The 7039-nt window shown below is 33.7% G+C and overlaps 1 pseudogene; it reads right to left on the bottom strand.

The window, feature by feature from the left end:
- LOC108661245 lies at window positions 6039-6532 on the bottom strand (annotated as a pseudogene).

A 7039-nucleotide genomic window follows, 5' to 3' on the forward strand; every position in this document is an offset into this window, starting at 1 on the left:
ATATATAAACGTGTGTGTTGTGCATGATGAATAATATTGTGTATAATGACTGTAACCATGTGTGTGCACGATGTGGGGGGATGCATATGTCGGTGATGATGGTGGCGTGAGAGATGGATGATGATAGTGCCCGTGTTCATGATGTGGGGGGATGTACACGATGGCACTGATTGTGCAGGATGTGGGGAGATGCACATGATGGTGCCGGCTATGTGCACGATGTGGGGGGATGTACATGAGCCGGGTGTGATTATGATGATGTTGATGTTTATCTATGTAATTGTGCACATCTAGACTTATGAAATGAAAACTTATGAATATGATATATGATTGACATATATGAGAAATTTGATACATTACACTTTGGGAATTTTCATGTGCTGTATGTTTATTTTGTTAGTTTAGCAGGATGGCCTTTTTGTTGAGTGAGGGGAAACTTTTCTCTTGTTACTCTATTTTCGCTGCAACGAAATTCATTCTCGCTGCAGCGAGAAACTCTCGAGTTTGAGAACCTTCACCAGAACTGGTTCTCGCTGCAACGAGAATGTATTTCGCTGCAGCGAGATAGTCACTGTAGCTTCTCGCTATAGCGAAAAGGAATCTCGATGCAGTGAAAAACTCTCTGTTTCATCAGTTAAATTTCGCTGCAGCGAAAAAAAATCTCGCTGCAGTGAGAAAGCTTTTGTTTCTGGGTTACAATTTCGCTGAATCTCGCTGCAGCGAAAAACCTTCTATTTTGGTCTCCTATCTTGTCCAATTGCTGCCCTATCTTTCACTTATTTGCTACCATATCGGAGCATGGACTTCCAACATTAAGGATTAAATGAGTTAAGTTTAAAATGAGAAGGTTTAGTGAGAAACCCTCGACCAGTTAAGGAACCCTCGTTCGGCTCATAACTAAATCCCAACGTCGCTACAACTAAAATTCGTTGTCATATTTGACTTACTTGTGTAATATTGAAGCTTTCATTCTTCAAATGGTTCATTATATATGGGTTCATGATTTTCAAATGATTAATCATGTAAGGGCTTGATGAGGGGTTTTTAATAAGAATAGAAACAAATTGCATTGTTTTGAAAAAGAATGCATCATGATTTCATTAAAGATTCCTTATGGTATGCTTGTTCCCTTTCTTGTTCACTCACTAGGTTTATACTCACCGTTTTCAACTTCATGTTTTCAGATCACTAGGCAGCAGGTAACTAGGACGAGGTGTCCTTGTAGACTTATATCCATCTTTTGGTAGGTGTCTCGACATTCAGTAGCTGTACATTCATCCGAGTCCCTCCGCTGGAAGTCGAGTATTATTTTGNCTCAGCATTCAGTAGCTGTCCATTCATCCGAGTCCCTCCGCTGGAAGTCGAGTATTATTTTGTTGTGTATAGACGAACCTAATGCAAATTGTTAAGATACATGTTGTAGACAATGGATATACACTTGTTTGGTATGCCAAAATGAGATGGCAATGTGTGGTATTATTTTAATTCTAAGTTATAATATATGACTTAGCAGTTTATGAAGGAATGATAGACATGTCAGAATAATAGGCTTGCTTGGCTTAGTGGATTACGTCCATTGCGCCCATCTGCCGGTCATGGCCCAAAATTTGGGTCGTGACAGTATTATTGTTACTAACCTTAGTTTCTCCCTTACAACATTTATTGTCATTTGTGTTGCTCCCCCTGATGCAACACGATACTACCTAACCTTAGTGCACTCTTGAGCTACCATGGCCATAGATGGTAGCAATCCTTGCCATTGCAATAACTCTTCTCTTGGGCTATTTAGGTAACTTGATCGGTCTCCTTTTCCTTGTACAACACTAAGCTTCCTTATTACAACTTCTTCCTAAGTCATTTGACACGTTGGTCGCCATTCTTGTTGCTTAGACCTTCCTCCCCCAAAAAGATAGCCATGAGCTTATTACACTTAGGCAATCTCTTGTCTAATGTAGTCCCTTGTACAAGAAACATCTAAAAAGCTTTTTCTCCCTTCAACTACCTTGGCCTCATGATGTGTTGGCTTCTCGTCGACGTTGTCCCTCGAACAATTGTCCCTATGTCCCTTATCGTAGTCTTTCTCCTTAGGTCAAGATGAGTGGAACTTGACTAGAATCTCGACCATCATTATGGCTCGCGTGAAGTCTTGTATGCTTCTATGCTGAAGCTCTTCCTTCTCCCATGGCTTTAAACCATCCATAAATGCAAACATGGCTTTTTGCTTGCTCTAGTCCTCAACTGATACTATCAAATCAAAAAACTATTTCACATGCTCTCACAGTTGCCCCTTTAAACCAACCTCTATAGCTTCCTTCTTGCCTTATTCTTGATATATTTGGGGTAGGATTACTGTTGAAACTCCTTCTAGAATGCTTTAAAAGTGCCAATGATCATTCCCTCAAGCTTGTAGTCACATCGGTGCTTTCACCATAGCCAAGTTGTGTCCAAGAGGAACATTGTGATAACGTTGATGCACATGACAACCTCTATGATCCCCATAGCTTGAAAATATTGTCCCAAACTTCACAAAAAATTATTGACCTCTTTTTGGACGCAAAACTCCTTAAGCTTAGGTACTTTCAATTAGGACCCCATTTGGATAGTAGGCACACCATCCCCTCTAGTTGCCTTGAGTCCAACATCCTGTTAGTTTAACATGTTCACCAACCCATTAAAGGTCAATTCCATCTCCTTAAAAAACTTATCATTTTAGGACCTCAACTCTTCAATCTTGGCTTTGACATCCTCAAATCGATCCCTCATTTTGCCCATAACCACCTCCACCTTGGACACTCAACCATCTAAAGTGGACAACATGTCTGTCAAGCTTGACATGTCCCACTTTGCTACACCTCGAGTCTCCCTTATCTCTTGGATAGGTGTGAACTAGTCAACTACTAAAGTCATTTCTCTCTTTCATCAATCAACTTGGCTCTGATACTATCATAGCTTAAGTAACTTAACCACATACCATGTGACCGTAAGCCTTTCTTGTCGAAATAAGCCTAAGCCTAACCAAAACTAGTTAAGAATTTGGGGTTCTTGAAGTAACATAAAAGCAGTAGAGAAATAAAAAAGAAAGAGAGGAAAACTTGAGAGAAATGAGATTTTATTCCCAAATTTTGGTGTATTTTACAAATGAAGAGTGTGAAGGGTATTTATAGGCATGTTGCCCCTTTATCAAACTTATCTAGAACTCACATTCAAATAAATGCCTAAGACATTCGGATTTGAATGTAATGGCTATTTACATTTAAATTTAAAATACAACCAACTAAAGAGTTTAAGATTAGCAAGACTCTTTCAAAAGGGTGTGTGGACTGTTCTTCCTATTGATATGGAGAAAGGACTAGGCTTCCTATCTATCAAGCCAAACAGTTGGCTAGCTTTAGTTGTTGGTCTATCTACCGAACCAAACTGCTTGAGTTATTGGTCTATCTACCAAGCCACATTGCACATTAAGCCCCCTTGGGTCGTGCTTTAGACCAATGTAATAGGACCCTCTTCTTGCTTTAAACATTCGACCCATGACATTGATTTTCCACATAAAAACACCAAAAAAATAAAAACCTTACCGATCCATCATCACAACTAAAAATCTACTTTGATACAAAGATCTAAAATACCAATTCTTCATCTCATCTCATTTACTATTTGTAAGAAATATCTCACTTGTGGTGGGGGTGCACGTGTCTTTTTGTATGTGCCATGCTTGAGAGAAATTCTTTCCTTTCTCCAAAAAGACAAAACTAACTAATGTTATGTTGTGAGGAAATTTTCACGTAAAAAGGAAATTGGATGATGCGATATTGATATCCCTCAATCTACATATATTAAAAGTTGTCCCTAAATAGGCTAATTGGTAATTTTTCTAGTTTTTAAGTTGATTTGGTTTTGGATTAATTTCTTGGAATGCGATTGATTAGTATTGCTTTATTTTATTATACAATCTTGGTTTTTACAAGTTTAAGATAACTTCCAATTATAATTGTTTCAAAGGTATGTTATATATTGCTCTTATTTTATTTCTTAATTTCATGATTTTCTATTTATTCAAGCTTGCATTATTTTGGTTCTTTATTATTTTTGTTCATATTATGTTTTTGCTTCCATACAGAAATTAGAAGTCTTTCATTTAAGTTTATAAATTCTTTCTTTGTTTTTTATCTTATATGATTAGGTGTATGGTTATACGTTTCTATTGTAGATAAAAATCTACTTGCACTTTTACTCAAATTGTATCAATTATTGACTTCTTTTACTTATTACTCATCTTATCTCATAATAAGCTTATTTTTAATTATCTTTTGAGTAAGAATATGTCCTTTACTAGAAATATATTCCTTAATTGATATGTTTGTCATTATTATTTTGCAATATGTTTATCTTTCAACTCATTTGATTTTTTTTTTTGTAATTACTTTCTAAATATTCAAAAATGTCATAGATAAATGTATTTTTACAAAATATAATATTAGTCAACCATTCACTTTATAATTGTATATTATTGAAATCATATTGATAGAATATTATCAACTTGCAGATTTAGTGAGTTTTGAGATTTGTTTACATTTTCTCTTTTTTATTTTTTATTATTCTTTTTATTGATGTTTAATTTCTTTACTAATTAAATATACAATTTTATCCTTTTTTTGAAAAAATTTTCATATAAGTAAATATGAACTACCTTTGGTTCTTTTTATACATGAATTTTTCTATTTTTAAATTGATGTGGTTTTTGGATTAGTTTTCAAGGATGTAATTGATTAGTGTTGTTTTAATTTTACAAGGCTTTTTTGGGTTTCTCTTTCTAGAATTGTTTGTCCCTTTCTTCTTAGTTTTTTCACTTTAGTTTTTCTCTTCATTCCTTTCTTCCTCATTTTCTTTGTTTTTCTTCTTCTGTTTCTTTTTATTTTCTCAACTTATTTATCTTTTGAATCAAATCTCTAAGTTTTTTTACTATATATGTTATTTTTGTTTTCACTTTAAACTTTTTTGCATGTAACTAATTTATATATATTTAATTTTTCAACGTACTCTGTTTTTAAGAGAAGAAATAACACCATTTGTGAAATTTGATCTGTATTTTCAATATTATAATAATCTCCAAGTTAACTCGATAGATAGCCATCAAAATATCTATTGATTTTTGGATATTTATCTTTACAAATTACAATGTATGGTTCACTATTTGTTTTTAGACAATTATCTTTATTATTAATGTAAATTAATTTTATATTTCCTTCAAACATCAAATGATTGTATCCACAACGCATAGCATGAGTTACACTCTAGTTCTATTAAAAATTGGGCCTTTTAGGAATGGATATGAATTACTTGAACTTTATCTCAATTCTCCTTTGAAAGTTATTCTTTTTAGACTGAATATGAATTACACAATTTCATCTATCTTTTTGTTGAACTTATAAATCTCATGTCTAATCGTTTATGTTCAATTGTTTTTCCATTTGTTATAAAAAAAGACATATTTTTTTAGAGTCCATCACTATATAATTTCATAATCCCTTCGTTATGTTGTTTTATCTCTATTTGATTTTTCTTTCATAAATTAAGCAAAAAAAGTGCTTTTATATTAAAATTTTAAAAATTTTATAATTTTTAATGTAAAAATATTTAAAAATTCTGAAAAATATGTGCGAAATATAAATAGGGATGTCAACAGGTATCCTATTATAAGGTACCTGCGAGTACCCTACCTGGTTATATCGAGTTAAGGTACTCAATAAATGGGTTCGAGTAAGGTTGGGATAGTGATTTCACTACCTGAATCGGGTTCAGGTAGGGTTCGGGTACCATCCCTTGGGTGCTCGTTACCCAAACCCAATTACTATTTATAAATATTTTATTTATTTATTTATTTCTTTGACAGAAGTAGCTTTATCTCTCAACTTAATTTGTTCTTTCAATTCTCTTCCATACCAAAGCAATAGCTAATCGACTATAAAATCAATGACAAAAAAGGAAAAGGAAATATGAAACAAAACAAGAAATTGAAAATAGAAGCACAAGAAAAACCACATACTTATAAAATTGTCAAATTCCTAACTCAAAAAACACAATGCCAGTTGATGTAGCATAAACCAAGAAAAGAAACATGTAAATGTAAACAATAACTTGCTAAGTAATAGACAGAAAGGCACTTAATCGAAGAGTGAGAATCCCATATCTTCATCATCACTCTCCTCCACTTTCTCTTCCTCAACTGCTGGTGCTTCTACCGCTAGGGCAACACCTCCAACAAAAGCTGCAGCTCCTCCTCCTAAGAAACCTCTGCCTTCGCCACCTCCAATAATCACCTGAAAAAACAGCAAAGTTAGGAGTGATGAGAGAGAAAGAGGAGGTAACGCCGCCAAAGGAGTCGACTGCAACGGCACACTGAACAAGTTTCCTCTGGAGCTCATAAGCAGAAGCAGCCAAAACCTTCAAGTTCTCCTTCCAACTGCTTGGCAATCCATTCCCTGACGCTGCTCTTGCACACAAAGGTGAAAACTCCCATTGTTTTTCTTATTTAATCAGGGTATTTAAATGGGTTAGAGTAATTATAAGGTAGTGAGAATGTATTAAGATTAAGATTAAGATAGTAATTTTTAAATTATTCGGGTAATTATTAGCATTAAGATATTTGATTTTTAATAAAATTAGTATTTGGGTACCTTAAAATTAACGAGTACCCTACCCGTTAACATCCCTAAATATAAAAATACATTATTAAGGATTTTTTTTTCAAAAAAAAAACCTACTGTGAAATAAATAAAAAAAAACGAGATGAATAGAGTACTGTAATACATTATTATCTCATTATTACAAGGTCCACAGCAGTCGTTTTGAAAATTTCCATGCAATTTTACTAACAAACAAAAGGACTTAAGACATTCATATATATATATATATATATATAAAGAATCGATGCTAGGTCAACCAGAAGCATGTGTGCATCACACTTAACGTTTGATAAATAATAAATATGTTCAAGTAAAGGAAAAGGGATAAGAGACATAAGATAAAAGAAAACAATTAA

This window comes from Theobroma cacao, chromosome 3 (assembly GCF_000208745.1).
Source record: "Theobroma cacao cultivar B97-61/B2 chromosome 3, Criollo_cocoa_genome_V2, whole genome shotgun sequence".
Classification (NCBI taxonomy): domain Eukaryota; kingdom Viridiplantae; phylum Streptophyta; class Magnoliopsida; order Malvales; family Malvaceae; genus Theobroma; species Theobroma cacao.